The 23,525-nt window shown below is 39.0% G+C and overlaps 1 protein-coding gene and 1 long non-coding RNA gene across 8 annotated transcripts in view; both read left to right on the plus strand.

Moving 5' to 3' along the window:
• The window catches only part of SMOC2 (SPARC related modular calcium binding 2), a 150,431-nt gene that overhangs the window by 116,707 nt on the left and 10,199 nt on the right, over nt 1–23,525 (plus strand). The window lies entirely within an intron of this gene.
• Nucleotides 13,811–22,015, plus strand: LOC140649293 (uncharacterized). Its single transcript, XR_012041558.1, has 2 exons — nt 13,811–14,768; nt 21,523–22,015. It is a non-coding gene; the product is annotated as an uncharacterized lncRNA (long non-coding RNA).

Consider the following 23,525-nt stretch of genomic DNA (forward strand, 5'->3'; position numbering starts at 1 on the left):
TAGGCAATGGATAAGCTACCTGTTCATAAAGCTAGTCTTGCCTCTGCTTTAAGCAACCTGGCAGAAAGGGACTTGGATATGTAAGAGAACAAGACATGATAGCATATTGAGGCAGTGCCAGACCACTCCACTAATTTGCCTCAAGGGCAAATCTTTTTCTTATTTAAAAAGTATGCATTGAATGCAAGAAGGCTCTGTTTTAGGCTCTGTGTGTGAGGTCTGGATAAACTTTAGATAATCCTTTATATAGTTTAAGATTTTTGTTTTCTTACTTAACTTGGGAATTTATCTGTTTTTCCTGTAATATAATTTGCATTACCAAGACCTGAAATTTGAAAAGTAAGTGGAAAAATTTGAACAGTATTACGGGAAATGTGATTTTGTTCACACAACATTCTTTAATTACAAGTACCCTTAACTTTTGTGCAGCAAAAAAAAAAAAAAGAAATCCAAACGAGTAAAAGGCACACAAGCTTGAGAGAGGGACACAATGTCAACCTGGATTTTCAGACTTTACTGGGTTTCTATGGTTTTGTGGCTTTGAGTCAGACCATTAATTTTGTTTACCTTTCATTTCAGTTTGTTTAAGTTTCTCCTTTTCTTTAACACAGTACATTAAGGCATCTTTATAAAAAAGAAAGTGATAGAGGCTTAACTGCTTTTCCTTTTGAGTTATGTTCCATTATACTTTTACAGCTGCTCCGCTTTTGACCATGAGCACATCAGATTTCATACGGTACCAGACTATTTCCCAGCTAAAATGCTGAGGTACCACCACCGGTCTACCTCATCTTGCTTACTGTAGTTTCACGCAGTTCTTCGTTTCCTCTGTGTAGTCCAGTACTGGCATCGAGTAGAAAATAATCTTACTTTACTACACATTCTTAAACGTTTGAATGACTAAAACGTTGCTTGTTTTTAAAGGTATCAGTTAAGTAATTGAGTATTTCTGATCATAATGCAGATTATATACATATGCCTGACTTCCCATGAGCTTCAAATTGTTAGGTCAATTGGCATGTAACTTCCTCCACTGAGCTGTGATTTAAAAGGATTATATTTTTATGATGTAACCAGATTTTTGGCTGCATGAGCTAATATTTAAAATACCCTAAAATACCCATTTCTGCTATTGAATCTTAAAGCTCCGAGTTGTCAAACAACCATTTGAAGTTGCTGGCTGTTTTGAATGAGCCTGTAACTACTGTCCTGAGCCCTGTACTGCTTTATTTACCAAGAGATACTTGGCAGAAGGCTCTATACGGAGCAGACCTGCCTAGTTAAGTGTTTGAACTGTGACCAGGAAATGTTGGTGCAAAGCCAGTGTGAACCTTCCCGGCAGCGACGGCAGAACTGAATAGCTGCGTGGCAAAGATGGAGGAGGAGGCCTGCCTGGAGCCTGGCAGGGCCTGCAGGAAGGACGGGAGAGGTGAGGCTCAACAGCCAGGTGCAGAGGGGTGGTGGAGGGCCAGGCTTGCTCTTCCTCAGCCCCATAGTGCTGGGGGAGGCAGGGAAATGGCTGCTTCCCCTTCCAAAGCAGTAGCTATCTCCTCTAATGTACGGAGCTGCAGGAGGAAGCCTGACTTTCCAGCCCTCTGCTATCCTGAGCAGCTGGATGCCTTTCCAATACCGTAGGCCTCATATAGGTTAGTGACAGCTCAGTGAAGGGCCCTTTCCACGTGGTACGTCCACGACAATTATCCTGTGCTGGCAGCCTGAGACAGAGGCGGTGGGGGATGCTGACCAGGCGAAGATGTGGTTGTCAAAGAGGAGACCTGCGTGTCCGCAGTGCAGTACGGTTAATGCAATGCCAGCGCACTTGGTGGAAGGGAAGCGGGGTGCACGCAGCACACAGCTTGGTATCGCAAACACTGGCTCAGCCAGAGTGCCCTCACTGTAACACAAAAGCTTATTTGAGTACTGAGTAGTGGTGGCCTGGGGAGGACCTCGAGCTAAGGCAGTGCTTCTCGCGACTGCATAGGTCTACTGGTCAAACCTCCATATAAAGAGGGAGGTCTGCAGCAGTAAGTCCTGAGGCCACTACTATGGCTTCAGAGCAGCTGAACCTTCAAATAAGACTCTGTCTCTTTAACCTACAACAGCTTGCTTGGGCTTCTGGGTTTAGTAGCTTCAGTATTATTACCCTATTTTCTGGCTACATGATTATATTGTAGTTTCCCAGAGGGCAGTTTTGCTCCAGAGGAAGGAAGGCCTGCAATTTATTTTTCAAGGCTCTGCAGATCACATTTATTTCCTGCACACCGTCTTCTGTCCATCTCCCCATCCTGTCTTTAATTACTAATGGTCTGGCCACAGTTCTTCATATTGCTTTATTTTTGCCTCAATTTGTAGTCATTTATTAACAAAACAATATCTTTCCCCCAATCTAAAGCAGAAATATTAATATCTGAAACAAAAAAAAATGCTCAAGTGCATAACTTAAGAGCTCCTGTAACTTCCAGTTATGTGTGAATTTGTCTAAAAAAATTAGAGTGAAAGCCTTTGAGCTACTAGCAAAATGCCAGTGAAAGAATCAGCTGTGTCACAGCAAAAGAGAATTAAAGGTGATGCTACTGGCTCAGCAATGGCATTTCATTAATTGCTCTATTTAATATTAACCTATAATTTTGTGTTTATTTTAAAGGTCTATATTAGGACTAATAAACACTGACTTCATTTGCTTCTCAGCATTAAAAAAAATGCTGGAGGCTATGCCAAAGTATATAAATTCTGTTTCTCACCTCACTTGTTGCTGTCCTCCCTTTCCAGCCAAATCCCTTGTTAAGGAGAGCAGCCTTGCCTGCTGTGCTGCTCTGTGCCATTGGGTCCTGCTCTCAGTGGGAGCTGTGGGACACCTCCAGGGGACACATGCCCAGAAAGGGAAAACGTTCTCCTGTGTCTGGCTGGCTTCACAGGAGGTTGTCACCCAGCAGAGACAGTCACAGTCACTGTCTCTGCACCAGCGCTCTCCAAATGGGCTTCTGATTGTGTTTTTTGCCTTCTGGGCCAAAGAATGATTAAGTGAGAGAATGCTTTCCCCCAGAAATGCCTTTTCTAAGTCTGAGTGGACATCAGAAAAGTTCCATTGACCCTCATGAAGCTGTGTTGGTTTACCCATCAATGATGTAAATAAGTAGACAAATGCTGCCCCCTGCACTTGATGATTTTGCCATTGATTCTGATAAAGATGGACCCTTTTCTTCCATCTTTACTAGGGAAGTGATTATTTTGGAGTGAATGTATATATACATACATACGTACATATATATATAAATACACACGCATAAAAAATACTCGTTTTCCCCTCAGTGAGAAGTAATAAACTAAGTGAAAGCTGTTCTGCCATAAAACTTCAGTAAAGCTGAAAAAAGGCATTTCAGAAAGATATTTTAATTCCTACCTTTAATTTATCTATACATTTTAATCCATACATTTAATCCATAATTTAATACATCCGGTGTTCTAAATCCAGCAATGAAAAAGCTTTGGTTGAACACATTTGTTTTTCTTTTTCTTTTAAAAAACAGAACAGCATCATGGATAACAATCTCATTATCATGAGTATTACTAACTCATGGAGCTGATTTAGAGAGGTTTAATTTTTTTTTTGGTCTTTTACTGAAAACTTTCTAACTGCTCTATAAATCTCTGCTTATATTTAGCCATTGCGTACCTCCACATGGTGTAATTTTGCTTGGATATCTCAGAACTGCTTATAGGAATGAGCACAGCCATTAACAATGATCAAAACAATGAACTTCCTACCTAAAAGCAAATGCGGTCTTGCAAGACAGTGAAAGTTTGGACAGACTTTGTAAGGCCATGGCAGAGCCCTCCTGGATGAAACTCAGAGTGCATTGCTAGTCAAACCACACTCAGCAGAGTAGGAAAATCTGTCATAGGCTTGTAGTCATCGCACCAAAGAGGGGGAAAAAATCCACAAGGCATTCATTCTTACCCATTCAAGTAAATGGTCATTTTTGTAATATCTAAAGGTAGAATAGAGATTTTGATATATAAATATTCAATGAGTTCAGATCCTTATGCTAGAATTATGTCTGTGTGTCCCACTGGTAGCTGTTTTAGACTGAATCTCTTTCTGGAAGTGCCTGTCTCCATTGACTGCAGAGGGAGCAAGTATTACTAACATCAGAAGTTGAATATATTTTGATAGCTCAAGTTAAATAATGTAATTGCCACCTTACCTGAACAGATCATGAAAATGAACAGCTGTGGTATTCCACAAGCAGTGATATACAGCCTGGCTTTGTCTGTGCTGTGGTCAATGGTATTCAGCTGAGATTGGATCACACAGCAACATTTTTTCTTGCCCTGTTCCACTCTGAAGTGCTTTTAGCAGGGAAATAAGTCTGACAATGCTAATAGGGTATGAGAGCATCTGTTTGAAAAATGGCATTTTTTCAGATACTCCTTTACCTCACTTAAGACAAGTATTTGGAATATTACCTACACTGTGGATATTGGGTCAGGGGGAGGAGGAGAGGAATGACTAATGGCTCCCTGAAACCAATTTAGTCTAATGAAATCTTAAATTTCATTCTCCTTAAACTAGCACTCCATGTAGACTGCTTGGCCCTGCTTACTGATGACAAGCCCCGAGCCTCTATGCACGGACTAGTACTCTGTACTTCAAGAGATTTCTGTTGGTCAGTGTTCAGCTGCTCAAAAGCATGTAGCATTGAGCCCTCCCTGGGGATAAACAGAGATGGTCTAGAACTGAGAGCTGAGAGTCCTTCCTTTCTACTGAACATTATATTTACTCTCCTTTTATCTTTTTTCTTTTTTTCTAATACCAAAAAGATGAAGAAGGAAATTAATTTATGTGAAATGTTTTGATGCAGAGATTAGCCTAATCAAGAAATCCAACAGAAAGTGCAAAATGGTGCATGTTAAACAGCTTTGTTTCTTTTAGCAAGGGCTCTGCAGAAAATACATGTGAGTAGTAAGAAAATCAGGATACTTATTGTCTTATAAAAGAAGTCTGAAGTTTACAGTGAAAATACCTCAGACCTTTTTAAAACAACTGCTTGTAAGTACATGACAACAGATAGTGAGGTATTGTCTGTGCCCAGTATAAAATCCTAGTATAAGCAGTGTGAGACTTTGATCACATTGGAACTTAAAAGGGATTAAAATATTTGCCCTCATTGAACAAACTTTGGAGCTGTATTCCTAAAGCCACTAAGCTTCAAGAAATGCATTTAAAAAATCTTGAAATAATTTCTGGTACAGTGAAGACATGGGAGAGGTATCTCATAATAACTTGGGGCAACTGGATTGCAGTTCTTGGGTGAGGACTAGAAAAAACAACACAAGAAGAGGAGAAGATTGATGTAGAATAAGCTCAGTGTTTTCTGCCAAAATGCCTGCAATCATTATCATCTCACAATCTGAAAGATGGCAGGAAAAACTCATATGACTGAATGGAAAAGGCAAAAACCTTTTAGTCTGCCAGGGCTGTAATCATAATGAAAAATGACACCTGAACCTTATAATGACAGTGAGTGGGAGTCACATAATAAGACACTATTTTCTCTAAGACGCATGGCTTCTTCCTTTTCATCTGATAGAGTATAAACTGAATAAAAACAAGCCAGTGATTTGTAAGGCCGTTCACTGCAAAATGGATGTCTTGCTTTGTTGTGTTTTCATACTTGGATAGAAGTTCTCCTTGATTATCTGGCAGAAACAGCTCCCATGTTTAATCTGTGGGCAGGGAAAAATAAATATTTTCATTTCTGAATGAATGTATATCTGCAGCTATATTTTCAAGAGGGAACAACAATGGTTAGGCATTTATTCTTTGCGTTTAGTCACTTGGAGAAATGTTCCTGTTTTCAAATAAAATGAGCACTTAGTTCCCAGTGAGTTCAGTGGGATTTTCAGTTCCCAGCAACTTTGAAAATGCCCTGTACTGATAACAAACCACACTAGTAATTTTGTGTTTTGTATCAAACAGTGACTTTTTGAAATCCAGGCAGAGTTATGAGGTTAGGGCTTGTGAAAAATTAAGCCAGTGCAAGACTTCCCACTTCCTAACATTTTGAGTAAGTTAATGTATAATACAGAAATAACACCAGTTTGGCTGATCAGTAATGAATGAAAGTGTCAAGCAATGAATTTAGCTCACTTATCAAGGAAAATGAACAAGACGTAGTCAAAATTGTTGATACTCCGATCTCACATCAGTAGGTATATTTTTCTGAAGAAAATATTTTGATTTTAGCCTGCTGCATTAATCTCTCTGTTCACTTACTTTTGAGAAAAGAGGCTGCCTCTGACAGTCAGAGAGTATATTCAATGCTCACATTTTCTAGATACTAGTATGGCTTACCTGAGAAGACCAGTGGAACTTGTCACCTGTGTAAGAGGCAAAATCAGTGTTGCATGCTCTCACTGAGGTTGGTTTTATTTTAGAAAGTAAAATATCAGTATGAAGCCGAGCTTCCAGCTGAGGCTCAAAGGTAATGCCAGGTTATGTCCTCCTAGTCATGCGGGATCAAAGACACGATTGACTATACATGCTATGTCTTGGTAAGGAAGTGCTGCAACCTTGGTGCAGCCACAGATGAAGGACAGCATACCTGCTACTACTAATATGGCGAACCTGGGACCAGAGATGAGCTTGGGAAGTCTCCGTGCTTGGTATAGTCAATTATTTGTATCACAGTAGTTTATAGTTGTATAGTCTGGGATCCCAGTGTTCTGGGAACTGTGCAAACACAGAATAACAAGATGATGCCTGGAAAATTTGCAGTCTAGCTGATTGCAAAGCCACTTGGACAATGGGTGAACAGATGCCATCAACTGAAGAGGCAGTGAAAGTTCCTGCCAATTCCTCAAAGTGCTTCAGTCTGCCAACATGTGTCACCTCTGTTTCACATTGGCTGAGCTTAAGCCAGCTGGCTTTTCTCCAGGTCCCTTTTTGCATCAGGTATTTAGACAGCAGAGAATGCATTTCTCTGGGCTCAGTGAAGAGATGTAGAACAAATATTCTTGTTCACAAATATGACAATGTATACAAGACTATCATCTCAGTGGTTTTCAAATACATGATGTAATTCCTTGGGTTCAATACAACTTGTAGGCCTCCACAACTGAGAGCCCTTGAGGAGGAAATGAAATTACTCCATACAAACATCTGGGAATTCTTTCAAAGGATTCAGAATGCTTCACAAGATTCAGGAATTTGCTTCTCTATAGCTCAACAGGAGTGCTACTGTTCATAGATTCCCAATGTTAGCATATGGCAAAAATCCATGAATAATTTTGGGAAATAAACTATTCACAAATTTTGCCCTTTATACTTGTGAAGTTCTTGAATTTGTTTGCTATCTAGAAGTGTCTTCTGGTAAAGCCTCTTGCTCTGTAAGTCATCCACAAGCAATTCATTGTAAATATTCCTAAAATACAATTCATGACCTGCTGAACCCTGATCCTGCAAACGCTTACCCACATTCTTCTTGTGATTAGTTCCATTAAAATCAAAGGAACCTTTACATGTGGTTGTAAAGTTAAGCCCAGGCATAAGTGTTTGTAGGACGAAGGTTTAGGTTGGTTCCATAACCCTTGAATTTCTACGTGCTATGTAGTCTTTTATTGCTAAATGAGATGCAGGCACTCGGAACCTGTGGAAAGTCAAGGTTTTTCAGTCCCAGGGTACTACTCCTATTCCCTAACTGGAGAGTTCCAGAATCCATCCTTAGGAGTCTGAATTTTGGTTTCTTTGAGTACACAATTCAGATTTGCTAATAGTGATCCAACTTGAAATTAGCTTTGGAACACAGTTAAATGCAAAACGAAGGTTATTGAGTCAAATTCATTTAAGAATCAGAGTGAATATTCATCAGCTTTTTTTAATTACTTGTTCATCACTACAGACCCTTCTGTGCGTGAACTTTATAATGAGGAAAAGTACTGATAAGCAAAGAGTTCCTAGGTTTTGTAGCCATCCACAGTTATAACAGAAAATGTTTAGTAGAGCTGGGCAGACTTGTTCACAGAAAATAAACCTGGAGTTTGAAAAATTTAACTATCTGTCTGAAGAGAAAAGCAGAATCTAGGCATAGCTATTGACTGGCATATTCAACTATGTAGTTAGCTGTATGACATCTACTGTATATCTGGTGGTGAAAAGAATATGCTGCATTTTGGATTTAACACATAAATTGCGTTTGGCATTCAGTTCTACAGTCTCACTTGCCATTATTCCTATGTGTCTCTCATTTTCAACATTTCAAGCAGGAAGTCATCATAAAAAGTATGTGTATATATGTGCATCTAAATAACCACCAGTGACTAAAAAGAGTTACTCCTTTATGTATGCGGGAGATTTCCATCCTCTTAATTTCAGTTCAGAGAAGTAATATTTAAATGGTCATGAAACAAGATCTCTGAACCACTGAAAATATTCCTGGTTTTCCATTAAGATATGTAGCACATATTTCCACCCTTGGAAATTTTTCAATATATCTGGTACTTGACCCATTAGGCTTTGAATGCAGAAAGTCAATTTTAAGTTATTTAGAGAAGTATTTTATTAGTTAGAATTTTTATCTCCCTCTGAGATCTGTATAGGTGAAGTACAGTATCTGTACAGTATCAAAGAAAGAGCTGGAAGGACAAAAAAGTATTCCTAATAAAAAGTTTTAAAACTCTAAAATATTTATACAAGAGAGTATTCGATTCTTTGTTCCCCAGATAATGTGTTTGTACAGGGCTTGTGAAGGTGCATTGGGGTATAGCTTCTACTGGTGTTTGTTTGGGGTGATGTGCGCTTGTAATTTCACCACACAGGAATAATGTGTTTCTGATTTATGCAGATTAAAAGCTTTTATATGATAGCTTACATAGCCCTAAATTTAAATCTGTGTTTATACTAACATGTACATGTGTACACACAGAGATCCTCTTATGCCTCTCAACTCACCCTCCTATGAAAGGGTCTTAAACAGATTCTACTTATGAATATATTGAAGCCAGCTCAGTAAAGACTTTTCTCATGTACTGAACTGAACTGAACCCATTCTGTGAGCTGTATCCTATTTCTGATGTTTGTAATGAACTGTTGTGACACTTTAGAGAAACAAATTACAATTTTCCTTAGTCTCACTCAGGTTGAGTGCACTATTCAAATTTAAGAAAACAGTGGGTTTGCTATCAGAATTTTAAAATTTGTTAAGTGTCATTAAGAATAAGAAAAATAAGTAAATGCATATGATGTCAATACTTCCTCTAACATCAGTTGATATCATCCAGATGATTTTATAGATAACTGCTTGAAAGTAGCTTTGTAATTGATTTAGTAAATAATAGTTTATTGGTATGCTTGGCAGTTACTTGCTCTAAAGAAGATTTTTATTTTATTTAATCTGTAAAACCATGGTTCAAATTCTGCTTCTAATTTATTGCTTTGAATTGAAAATACTCTCACTGTAACCAGTTCTGTTAGGGTTTAAAGTGGTACAAATGACACTGATAACCAGGACAGTATACCTACCGATCCCTGCAAAGAGCTCAGTATAAAGTAGAGAACTCTGATATTTTCATTAGTATTTTTATTGCTTTTTATTCCACAGAAGGGAAGAAATAAGTGAGGTTCTGTAGCAAGGCTTGTTAGAAGGTTTCAAGAAGTGCCAGTGTTACAATCCAGGTATCTCTCACAAATACTAGCTTTTCCTGGAGAGTGATGCTGGGACCTGGAGTGTAGATGTTATGTCTTCTCTCCATACATCTGAGTGGAGGTCCGTTCCTCTGCTTCTGCTCTCCTGCTCTGGAGGGAGGCAGCTCAGACGCCAGACTCTGGAGGGCCTGCAGGAGGTGAGGATGGGGTGACACCAGCTGTGTACACCCCTTTGCTGAGGTGAGTTGGGACAATCAACTCCTTCCACGGGTGGCAGAGGCCAGCTTGCTGAGGCATGAATCTGGATTGGGGGCAAGATGTGATGAATGAGCTCTTTCTATCTTTTCCTGTCAGTGAGACTTAGCAGGGGTTTTGAACTATTCCCCTACCAGAAGTGGGATGAACTGCTCTGGCCAGCCCCCCTTTCCTGTAGGCACATGTATGTGCCTGCATTGTTTGCCTAGAGGTTGTGACACATTCCTCTGGGGTAAAAGAGTTAGTCTATGCTGTGTTGGTGATCTCAACAGCCTCAGGCGATGTCGGATTCACTGCATATATGGTGTAACTCCTTGAGCATATCCACACTCTCCATTATCAATGATTTCCATGCATCTTAAAGCTACTTAGCGGTAGGTTACCATGTACAACGCTAGAAATGGCCACATTTTTCACCCCTTTGTATCTGCTCTGCGTACTTGTCTTTCAGATTTCTCATGCAGACCTATTAACAAATTGGAGTCTACTTAAGCATGAGAGAAAATTTAACTTTCCAGCCCTTACAACTGTGTCTCAACATTTTTTCTCCTAGGAAAGCGGGAAGATTGTTTCTGAAAAAAAATATGAGTGATGAATCTTATGCTGTATATATATATATACCACTTTCTGTATACAGCATGAGGTTTTTTCCCCTGGCAAGCCAGGACACTTAATTAATTAAGAGCTTTTGGTAAATATCTCTCTTCCTCCGTAATTGTTTAGTGGAATCCAAGTTTTCCTATCTGCTTGTGCAAAGCATACTTCAGCGTAATTAGAACACCAGCTGGGCTGTAGAGGTTGGGTTTATCTAAACTACGTAAACAGCACCTACAGAGAGTTCATGCTCTAGATGCCATTGACATTGCCATATCAATTTGAACCAAAGTCATGGATAAAAATAATTATTATTAGGTATACAATCCCAATGTTGAATTTTGAAAGGAACTATGTTTCTCTGACTGAACTTAGTCTGGTTCCTACTGAATCACAGGAAGCTAGTCTCTCTTATAAAAAAAATGACTTTGTTTCCTGAATTACTTTAATTTTTACTATTTTTTTCATGAAACTCCAATGCTTTCCTATTGCAAGCAGAGCTAAGTTTATTTTTTTGCAAACACTAAAATGCCAATCTGTTATGAGCTGTTTGAAATCATGTTCTCTGTTTTGACTGTCCACTTTCTTTGACACAATGCTGATTTCATCCTTTGTCTGCTGTGTTTCTTTTTCCCTTGTTCTTGCTTCTTGATTAAAAAAATCAAGGCAAACAGAGCCACAACATCTGTGTCTCACATGTTTACAAGCCCATTTCATTAATTCTATGGGCTGTTCAGTATTTATACATAGCATTTTTTTTACTAAATGTGTTTGTCAATAGGAAAAGTTTAATCCAATAGGGGTTACAAAAAAATCACTCATTTGAAGTTCCTATAAAAACCTGATTTCTTAAGACAGGTATTTTGACCCAAGTGTTAACAGCGTTCGCAGTTCTCTTGGAGCCAAGCTCGTGGTTCAAGGCATGCATCACACAACCTCACTGCAAACTTGGCAACTGAATCAAGGAAAGAGATTAATGTGCAGTGCAGTGGTTGGACATGTAAGGTCCAGGAATCAGGCTTTAATTTACAGCTCCCTCTATGTCTTGGTAAAAAAGAAGGCACACTGCTGTGGTGCTGGCATTTCTGATGTTTAGAAAAACAGGGCTCACTGTTCATCGTGAGTTGTTTTTACTTTTGAAGTTCATTAATTTCCCTGACATAGGCAGGTGGCTTGGTGAAACTAGGGTTATTTGGGAAAGCAAGACTCTTCTGGGAGAGTAAAAACTGTATGGTTTATTCTACAGTGAAACCTTGTTTTTACAAATTCCTCAGCTGCTTGAGCTTTAAGCTTGGAGACCTAGCTGAGCATTCGGGTGAATGCTTTGTTGTTGCTAGCTCTCGTTCATACCTGGCTGTGGGGTATCTTGCGGGCAGGCTTCACTTGATAGTCACTTCGTGTGGAAGGCTGAGGGGGAAGGAGGAATGTGAACAGATACACACTGCTCTAATTCTTTACAATCCGCCCAAGTCAAGTCGCCCTGGGAAGCAGGTCAGAAAACTCTGGTTTATGTGAGAGGAGAGGCATACATTTCTTATCATAAAACTGTTACCTGAATGAGTCTATTAAACCTGGACTTCTTGTTCCAAATCAAACCTGGTCTTCCGGAGGGAGGGTAAAAAAAAAACCCAACACATTAGACCCACTGGATCTTACTCTAACTGTAATGTTATGCCATTTTCTTAATTCAGGAAAATATGGCTGATATATAGAAAGTGAGCTCATTGTGGGGTACAGTGAATGTCTTGATGCTGAAGTTTTCCCTCCTCTACAATGAATTTCAGAAATTGTTCAACTGTGCAGAAAGAGAAGGGTACCTTGTACGCCTTAGATCTCAGATGGCACTTGTAATTGGTCCCGTTTTCAGTCCTAATACTGAGGAATACTTTTTTTTTTAAGTATTTATTTACAAATGTATTTCATATTAAAGTAAGGATTCATATCCTGTGCATAGGCTCAAGTCAAGTTTCCCCTCACAGATCTGTTTTCTCTCTCAGTTGTTTAGCTTCAGCACTTTCCCTTAGTAACATTTGTAATTTGGAGACAAGTAGGAATTAATTGGGTTAATTTGCTTGTAATCAACCCAAAATTTGAACTCCCTTCTTCAACAGCAAAAGATTCATTCCCCAACCCCCCCACCCCCCAGTCACCGCCTTTGTGATTTATCTCTGTTTACAGATAAAGCAGAACTCTGTAACACATGACAGATAAAGTGAGGACATTCTATACTCATTATATTTTCAGTAGAGACTACAGATAAATGGCTATCATAAAAGAAGAGTAATTTATCCTTAAAACGTGCTTTGATAGCTAGGCAGTTATATTCTTTTGCAGTGTTTCCTGGTAACCATTTCAAAACACATCAGCAGCATTAATGAAATCTCTCAAATACTTGAGATGAAAAGTGATCCTTCTCATGCAGAAAAAACAGAAAACAGAAAAACTAAAGGTCACTAAAAAAATATTGTAAAACTTGAATTTGGAACTCCCATCCTTTCCCCTTGTCTTGATAGATGTTTCTATCTTTACACATCTGTGAAATGCATAGGTCATATTGATTCTGCTCCAGCAGATCACAGGCATCAGAACAACCCAAGATACACTTAGTATTACAGACGACCCTAGGTGCTTTACTAAGTGATGTCATTAAGCATAAATTTTGGTGATGTTTTTGAAGGTACTGTGTGAGAACCCCAAGTTCCCTTTCCATTTGAAATTTAGACAATTGAATGAAACCTTTTTCATGAAAAAAAGGCGACTGAAATGAAGCTTGTACTCTGTGTTGTGAATGGAGATATAACTATCAAATTGAGATAGAATCACTGAAGTACCCTATGCTTTTTGTTGCCTCTATGAATGATCTTTCCTTTTTTTTTTTTTCTCTTTCCCATGATGTCTGAATGTTTGATTCCCTCCAGCTCCCCTATTTTTTTCACTGTGCTCTGAATTCAACTTTATCCCACTAGAGGTTGTAATGTCTACCCTCTTTATTTCTCCTAAGTGAAACATTTATCTTGAATAATAGAAAAGTTAAATACTCAATTTTAGATAGGATGTATTTAAAGTTAGAAAACAAAATCCAACAGAATTAATGAGTTCCTATATCAAACAACAGGCTTCTCTTGTGTATATGCACTGCTGAAAAAAAATTTAAACAGTGGTTTATAGTATGGCAGAATGATAAAGTGCTGCTTAAGCATCAGTTCCCACAACTCTATTGTTTGGTAAGGTAGAAAGCTTTGAGTCCAAAACATGCAAGGCAAAAAAATTATTTACTGAGAATTTGACTCTTCAGTGTGCAAAGTGCAGTGGCCTTGATCCAGCAAAGCACTGAAGTCCATGCTTTTCTTTAAGTTCATGAATTCATTTGATCTAGTGAGCGTATTCTCTTTGTTGACCTACTTGCCAGGCTTTTTGGAAGATGTTGAGTGCATTTCTCTACACCATGCAGGATTAAGCCTTAACTTAAAGAATGTGCTGTCCAGTCTGACGCTATTGTTATTTTTCTGAAGAAAATGTTTTTTTGTAGCAATAGAAGTGCTTTCTGACACTCTCTTTGTTCTGAAGAGCTTGCTCACAACAAAAGGAACCCTTCTGTGGACGCACAATAGCTCGATGATTAGAACACTCAGATGAAGAGGAAAGGATCTAGGTTCAACTCTCTGATCCAAACCAGACAGAGCAGGGAATTGAACCTGACTCTCTAGTGTCAGAGATTAGGGTACTCCACCGGGATAACAGCAAGCCAGGTTTCAACTCCCTGCTCTGTCTGGTTTGGATCAGGGAGTTGAACCTCAGTCTCCCCCATCTCAGCTGCATGCCCTCATCACCACGCTATGTGGCCAAGATGGGATGGGGTGTTTTGTTCTTAGTAAAAAAAAAAAAAAAGGGGGGGGGGGGGAAAGCTCATTCTGCACCAGAGTAAAATCTAAATTACCCAATACTGACACTTTCCACACGATGGAATTGTTGTTTCCTGGCCAGGCCTAGAGAGAGCTACTTCGTGGTCACATACTGAGAGCGCCAGAAGCAACAGGAAGATATAAAGCCCCTCAGTCTCTGCAAATGCAGCTAAAGATGCAGAGATTCAGCCATGTTATCCACGTGGCTTTGGCAGAAGCAGAGAAAACAAAACCACCAGAAGCCTACTCATGTGAATGCCAGAGCTATCTCAGTGAACTACGGTTTTGTTTGGAGGAGAATGGGGGAGGAAGATTAATATTCTGTCAGTGTTGGTGCTGTCGGAGGTGTCTGTGTCAGAGCACAGGCTGTTCGTGTGAGTTCGCTTGAAACTTCAAGCAGCTTTTTTCCCCACTGGTTTCCATGCCTCTCTTCTCTCCCTTGCCTTTCTACCTAGTTCTCTCTAATTTCCATGCTTGTCTCCTCCTTTCACTACCCTTACCATATATTCATGTCCTTCTGCTTCCCACAAAGAAATTGTTCTGGTTTAAGGTTTGGTCTTTGTGATGGTACACAAAGTTGAACCCTGCTGAAAAACCCTCTGTGAATGTGCTTATATCAGTTGACAGAAATTGATAGGTTTTAACTGTTTATCTTGTCCTTGTAATCCACACACACATATTGAATTTGTCAATCTAATCCCAGACATTTTTAAAGGTTTAAGGATCTTTTTTTCTCATTACCTTCTCTTCTGCCTTCTGATTTTAAGCAGCAGTAGACCACCTATTGATTTTTGACAATCTAGCATGTGAACCCTTTTATAGCCATCTGCAGAGGGCTTAGTTTACTCTAGTCACATAAAGTTCATGGACTGAAAGTCTGTGTCTGTTGGAATTTGCAGCCTTGGGTATCTCCAAGTATGGAGCATGGACCTCTAATTTTGCATGAGTGCCTTACATTCATTCACTTGAGATGGAAAATGACCACTGTTTACTAAATCAACATCACAATATGCATATTTATACCAAAGAAGTATTCACAGGAGAGTTAGAATGGAAATGTGGGGTGTATGAAATATAATCAGAGTAATTCTTTCAGTTCCATTCACCAACAGGCAAGCACTTACTGTTGCAGAATGCATGGCTGGAAATCACGTTATTATACATGCACAAGAGGGACTCAGTTTTGCTGGGTATGAGCATTTGAGATGCTGCTGCTGTACATTCAGATTGTATTTTCCCCTATCCCCTGCAACGCCCAGGGCACAAAGATACAAAGTGATGTCTTGTTTCCATCTCTCTCCATTTATGCAGCAGCAACAGCAAGATGCATGAAAACCTCCTTCATGTGTTGCTGTTGCTGTGTTATCAACAAATGAGATTTCATGGCCTGCTCCAGAAATAGGACACACACGCTCCTGTAATTGTGTACACATGCTCAGTCTTGCAGCAGTCCATGTCATGTCAGCCTGCATATAAAATGGGTTCATGGTTTTTGCAGACCAAGCCTGACTGCTGGAGGGGTATGATAGGGTATTTCTCTGTCTCTTTGTTTCCTCTCAAGTCCCATGGTCAGTAAACCTGAGATGGTTTTCACTTTTCAATAGCCTCTCTCCTCAGCCCTATCAGATATTACCTGTTAATACCAAGTGACTGACTCTAGGCAACCTGATTAGCATTAAACTCTACAACCTCTGCGGAAGTTGACAGGGTGGGCTTCTGCACAAATACAAGGAAATCCAGGCCTTGACATGGCTGCAGGGTATTCCTAGCTGGGTTCCTGACCAAAGGCAGAATGCGCAGCACACGAGGGAAGCAGACCACACTGTACACAATGAAACTAGCATACAGCGTAGTGGTTCAGTGAGGAAACCGTCCTCATAATCCATAATGGAGTGTTATCATGTAATTGGATCTCCATGCTGTAAAACGACCCAAGGCACTTTGTAATCAAACCACATGCTGTAAACTATTTTACATGAAGTCAGCTGCATTGCATCCTTCCTGGCAGACACTTTAGAACCATAATTACATTCAACTCCATCTTTAATTTACTCCATTGTGCTTCTGTCATTGCAGGAACTTTGCTACCAAGTGCTATGTGTTCATTTCCTCAGTGCTTACTGTAAATTGCAAATTAAGGGTGGCATGATTAATTCTGAATTGCCCTGCTTTTTGTGGGATGAAGTCAAGCTCATCATTACTTGAACATTAGTTTATTGTGGTTTAATGAGGTACACAGTATTATATTTGGCTTGGGGGATCCCTTCCAAATAGAGGTCAATTTGCAAAGAAAGTTGGTTTGGAAACCTGCTGTAGCTACAGAGATCTCTCTCTGTCAACCCTGGAGAAGTGAGCTGGGTAATGGTGAATTAGGAATGGACCTTCATTTTTAAATTAAATGAATAGTGTCTAATTATTAAGGCCCAAGACTTCAGCCTGTCATAGTATGCCCACTTCCTTCAGCAGGAACTAAGGGTGTTTCATTCTTGCGTAATATCATACCTTGTAAAAGTTTCATATTGAGCAATTGTAAGGCTGTATTTATGCTTTTGTATTAGTCATTTTAGAGCTTTTTTATTTAGCAAAGGATGAGCTAGTGATATTTGAAATGGTATTTGCAGAGGAAATCTGTCATGTTTAATGGAAAGTGTCCAGGAAGGTAACACAACTGCCAATCCCAAATTAAATACTACATAAAGAGAGAGATAGATTTTCATGATGCCAGGTTTCCAAGGACTGGATCATTCCATAGTGTTCAAGTAATGCTTTAGTGGTTCTTGCTGACTCTTATTTCACTTCAGTTACTTCCAGAATTTCCATTTCATAAACCTTTTTTAATCACTGCTGTAAAAACTCATTCTGAGTTAGAATTCAGTATATAGTTAATGTTCCAAGAAATAGCCATGCCTGCCTCCCCTTATTCCCAGCTCCCCTCTGTGTTGGAAATCCAATTTCTAAATCTTTCATTTGCCAGTTATGGGAGGGAGAGAGAAAAAATAATCAGATAACATTGATGAAAATTTGTCTCCTAATGCAAATTCAGTACTTGTAGGTATCTGTATAAGCAAAATAAAGCATGGGTAAAGATTCTGATACTTCACCTGACAGCTTGCAATATAGCTAGATCTTCTGCCTCCTTTCTGCTTCTCCCTTCCCCATCTCCTTTTCCAGTTCATCCTACACCATCCAACAATCATCTGCTTTGTGCCCTTGTAGCAGTGACTTAGCTTCGTAATTGGTGGTTCTGCCACTGCTTTCATTTCCAGGATAGAGAGACACTAAGTCACTGCCTCTGTGGGACTCTCCATTTGTGCGCCACAGGTCAGGGTTGCTCTGTACCATCTACAGTTGGATTTAAGAAACCAAAAAGCACAGTGTTTCAAAGGTACATTTGAAAAAATCTATCATGTATATAACACCTTTTGAGAGACTGAAAGGTATCTTTAAGGAGTGCTGGCCTTACATCTCCATCCATCCCATGTTATGTCAGTGTAAGCACCACAGACGGGCATGGAGGTTCTGCTCTTCTCTCTGAAAACCTGGTACCACTCTGTGGGTAGAGACTCTTCAAAAATAGCTCTCACATAAATGTGTGCTGCTGGGCTGACAGTTTCTAACGCAGCTCTGAATTTCCTTCATCTTTTTGCTTTAATGACCATTGGTTCTTAGTATATGAATAGAGAGCATTTTTGTGGCTTTAGTTGAGAGTGGATGCTTTGGGGATTTTCAGCTGATGCCTCCAATGGTAAAAGTCTCAGTAAGAGATATCCAGAAAGGTTAAAATCAACATCAGTTTGTAGAAAAGACTGTTTTTCATACATGTTTCCAAGGAGCAGGCTGCTTAGATTAATTAAGTAATGTAAAAAACATCCCCACTGAGCAAGTCCCCACAGTTCAATTTTTCCAGCAGGAGACCAGAATTATACACCTTATTTCTGAGGTCACTTCCATAATTGCAACAACATACATTTTTTGTAATAGCTTTTCCTTTTTAATGGATATTTAAATGGAGGTGATTAAATATGGTTATTTCATACCCATCTCCTGAGAGGAAACATAACAGCATGATGAAAATACAAGTAAATGGGAAGTAATAAATGTCTACTAAAACGGACTGCATTTTGACTCCCTAAGTAATATTGGTTGTTAATTGTTAAGACTCTCGGAGTGATAATGTGGAGATTCAGACGCCTGCCATATTATACAAAACTAGATTCCAAAATATTTCAATTTAATAAGCTATTGTTGAAAGTGTTACTGCAGTCAGAAGTACAAGCTGTATATCTCAGGGGCAGACAGTCATGAAATATGGTGCGTAAAGCAGAAGTATAACCTTTTGAAAATTGGATCCAGTTGCTTTTCTCTTCTGGACTTTTTTTGGGCCCCTTTCTAAATCTTAAATTCTTCTCTCTGTGTCCTAATCAGTGGGCTGATTGACTTGCGTCACTGTGCCAACACTTGAGACAAATACGTTGTGTTTCTTACACTGGAGCTGGACCCACATGGCTATATTGCAGGTCATGTTAAACGTAAAGGTTAGGTTAGGAGTTTGCATTGGCAAAGGCTGAACCTAAATGCTCAGAATTTCAGATTCTTCTCAACATACTGAATTGTCTTTGGCCTCCAAAACTGGGGTAGATATTGTGTAAGCTGTGACTACCTAATAAAAACATCAGCTGCCTTGCGTCCAGTTAGGCAGCAAAGGAGCAAGACCTCCTTATCATGTGTGTTTTCAGACCTTTTTCCTATTCCCAGTCAGAACTAGAAAGGTAAGGGTCCACAAGAGAATGTTTAAAAAAGGCAAATAAGGTCCACAGACCTTCTCAAGTTCTGAGTTTTGGATGGCATCTGAGTGGATTACAGTGTTCTAGCTGGTTCATCCCTGCCTGTTGTCACAGTGACACCTCTGAACTGTTAGCAGCAAGACATTTGCTTCTCAAAACCCTTTCAATCTCTCACGGAGGAAAAACCAAACTAAAATGTGGTAATCAAAAGTTAGTCATTTCACATTGCCTGTGTTATGCTGTGAGGTTCTGATTCTCCTTTTCTTGTTTAACAATAATATTACAAGAACTGAAATAAATGTAATGAACTGCTTTTCCTATCAACAAATGCCCTAGCCTAACTTTGTCACTCAGTTGCCTGCGAAAACTGTTTATAGGATCATATGTGTTTCTGCTATGAACATTATCCCTTCTTTCCACCACATTTACGCTAAGAATAAAAGAGTAGTTTGAGCCTAAATGAAGTTGCAAAACAGATACATATAGAATTAATCACAAGCAGTTTTATACCACTGGGAGTGTAAGTTAGCTGTCTGGGCTTCCTCAGTAGTTAATGAGGAAGAAGAGATACATTTTAAGGGAGATGCTACCCTATTCTAAGAAAAAGTCTAAGGTAGTTGGGATGAATGCCTTCTGAATGGGTTCCTTTATACTGAGCTTAAATAACTGTTATGGGTGAGACACCTCATTTCAGCAGGCTCAAGTTCAACAAATCCCACTTAATGCACTTTGGTATGATATGAATGCCTGGGATTGAAGGGTAGGGCCTTGAAAGAGCATCCTTTGTTAACTCTTTTGTTTTCCCCCTCCCTGAAATTAGAACAGAAAGATCATTTTAAAATAGTAACAAAAATAAAGTTAAATATACATGGAGAACTGAAATCTGCTTCCTGCCCTTCTCCAGAAATAACACTTCCCTCTAAGACATAGAGATCTGTGGCTACAAAGCAACGGATCTGTAGCTCCCCTCCAGCTAACATCTGTTCTGTTCTACTTTATTATTTCTGAAATTTGGGTAAGCACAGATAAAAGAGAATTTGGCTCTGAGTTTAACTTAATTCTTTTAATTGTAAGAATATTTGAGAGAAAAAAAAAAGAGAAGAAAAGAGAAGAAAAGGGAAGGAAAGGGGAAGGGAAGGGAAGGGAAGGGAAGGGAAGGGAAGGGAAGGGAAGGGAAGGGAAGGGAAGGGAAGGGAAGGAAAGGAAAGGAAAGGAAAGGAAAGGAAAGGAAAGGAAAGGAAAGGAAAGGAAAGGAAAGGAAAGGAAAGGAAAGGAAAGGAAAGGAAAGGAAAGGAAAGGAAAGGAAAGGAAAGGAAAGGAAAGGAAAGGAAAGGAAAGGAAAGGAAAGGAAAGGAAAGGAAAGGAAAGGAAAGGAAAGGGAAAAGAAAAGAAAAGAGAAAAGAAAAGAAAAGAAAAGAAAAGAAAAGAGAAAAGAAAAGAAAAGAAAAGAAAAGAAAAGAAAAGAAAAGAAAAGAAAAGAAAAGAAAAGAAAAGAAAAGAAAAGAAAAGAAAAGAAAAGAAAAGAAAAGAAAAGAAAAGAAAAGAAAAGAAAAGAAAAGAGAAGAGTAATACCTGAGGGACGTTAACAAGGACAGATGATAATGTTCTCAACCCCTCTAGGACAGAGACTAAGAGGTAGATAATTACTATTTGTGAGAGGTTACCAGGAGGTGCAGTGAGGGAAAAACTGCAATGAGCCATAAAACCACTGACTGTTGCAGCCATGATTTTTAGTCTCCAGCAGAGTTACAAATTTCAGTTCCCAGGCTCATCTTTTGAAGGGCTTTTTTGCTGCAATGGGGCTCAGAAAGAGCTCAGGAAGTCCTCCAAAAAATGAGGAGGGCCCTCAGCATACCTAGACAAACACAAACTTGTGATTTATATGGATCAACAGAAATAAACTCATGAACTGTACATATATGTGTGTATAGAATAAAAGTCCAAGGAAAAATATTTTCCTTTATTGTCTGCTCTCCCAGAATAACCAGTAGCATTGACAAACTTTGTTAATTTTTTTTCTCCTGTATACCACTATATTTCAGTGAATTCAGGCTGCAAAAGAAACATAAATAGTTCTGATCATTCTGCTTTTTGGCAGATCAAATCTTATTTATAGTCCTCAGAGATATTTCAGTGGTCATTGTATTTGAGTGCACGGCTAAGCCTGATATTCCTATTAACATATAGGGAATAAACAAGAAGCTTAAGATTTGCTAATTTGAAGTTGTCATGCCTTTAATTACTTGAGTGACTGACTTAAGACGGTTTCCTCTCTTGCAGGAAGATTAATGTAAACTCCCTTTTAAAGTGATTAATCTTATCTGTTGTATTCACATTTTTACAGAAATGAACAAAATACTTTTCTAGCCATGACTTCAGATGTGCTGTAAAAGATAATCTTTCAAGATTGACAGTAGTAGATTATTATCAACCAAGCAGGGAGCTCCAAAGCACTTGGGTGCATATTTTAAAAGGTTTATAGATGACTGCCACACAGATTTAACTCCAAAAATCTATCCTCAGTACTAAAGGTAGATATATTTATAAAGAGACAGTTGTACATATGAGATATATAATGTATAATGATGATTCTTTGATTACCTCTATATTAGCGCTGAAATGAGGTGTTTGTATATTCCCGTCATTTGTGGTATGTATTTGTTGGTCTAAGGTTTACTCTGTGTAAAACTATCCTTAAAGCAAACACTCAACTCTACCTTACATCTCTGAACCTGTAGGTTAACTCCATGTGGTTTCAACTTCAACCTTTTAACAACAAATTATTATTTATGTAAGCTGTCAAATCCACACAGGACAAGCAGCTGCACAAGAAGAAACTGAAGCACATAAACCACAATGAGAAGCATAAGGCTCCCATAAAAGACTAGTCTTTCTCATTCTGTATTTAGTCCAGTAAGAGTGAATTATTCATTACAATCAAGCTAAAGCTCCCCTAGTCTTGCCATTTCATCTGCAAGTTTGTTGAAAATTAAAGCTCAGTGTGAAGCCTCCAGAGAATTATTCTGAGTTAATAACACCTGCAAAGAACAGAGATTTCACTGTGAGGTAAATTGCTGTGTGATTGCCCACACATCAGCAAAAGTTATAATTGGGAGAAACTGAATATTTTCTCTGTATTTAACTGATGAGGATTTTGTAGGGTGTCATTTTACGTTAAGTAGTAGAGTTATAATTTAGAATGTTTCACAGCAACTGATTGTGTTTGTTTTAACAGCAAGATTTCTTTTCTATGAAAAGATTTCTATTGCTGTCAGCTGCTATTGCAACTTTATGCAATACACATTTAGAAACCTTTCTCAATCTTAGGGAAAATTGTCAGAGACAGGTTTTAAACTATGGAATTTTTTCCCCATGATTTCTTGTGAATTTAGAAGTTGATACTTTCCCCTACCTATCTGTATCTCATAAATAGCAAGCTAAGTCATGATTTTGATCTCTACATCTGTAGTATATGCACACTCAGCAGCTCCCTGGACAGCAGTGGAAACTTTGTAAAGCATGCATTTTTGTTTCTTCCAGATGTTTCAGGAATACACTCATAACTAACATGAAAAATTCAGGTGGAGCTCCTAAATCAAATTGGATATTAACATTATTATCTATCCAAAAAATTATAGAGAAAGAAAAAAAGTCAAATTATCTTGTCTCCATATTGTGCTGCATTGTTATACACTGAGGTATTATTGTCTGCATTTTACATGGGCCCTGTATCAATTCGCAACTCATGTTTGGAGCAGATTCAGGTTTCTGCCTGATGACAGTAACACAACCCCAGCACGAAGTGGATAAAGCTTGTATCATTCAAGATAGGTCTACATGGAGAGCCTCAGACAGACCCCTTTTGGCCTGTCCTTTGAAGAGAACCAGCTTTGGTCCACAGGCGAAGTATCCTTGCTAGCAAGATGTAGTGCTGAGCTCAGTAGGTTGCTCAGAGACTTAGTTGCTTGATTCAGGCAGGTTGCCATGCTGACACAGCTGGGTGTGCCTTCTGCATGGGAACTGCTTGGGCTCTGCCTGCTCATCTCTGGGCAAATGTGCTTTTGTGACTTGCAAAGTTTCATGGCTTCATTTAAATCACAATGCACAATTTACTTACACCGTTGCTGTGTCTGAGCCTTACTTACCAGCAAGCTCTTTGCTCTAGAGTATACTTTTGAATTATGTACTGAATTCTGCCAGGAACCTCTTGGTATAGTCTTCTGTCCCACCCTGTTAATCTCTTGCCACCCTTCTCCTTTCTGTGCCTTACAGAGAAAGCTCAAATGCTTGTCTCACTGAACTCAAACTTAGGATTATAGTCATAGCTGTTGGGTTGGGGTTTTTTTT

Source organism: Ciconia boyciana, chromosome 3 (genome assembly GCF_034638445.1).
Source record: "Ciconia boyciana chromosome 3, ASM3463844v1, whole genome shotgun sequence".
Lineage (NCBI taxonomy): Eukaryota > Metazoa > Chordata > Aves > Ciconiiformes > Ciconiidae > Ciconia > Ciconia boyciana.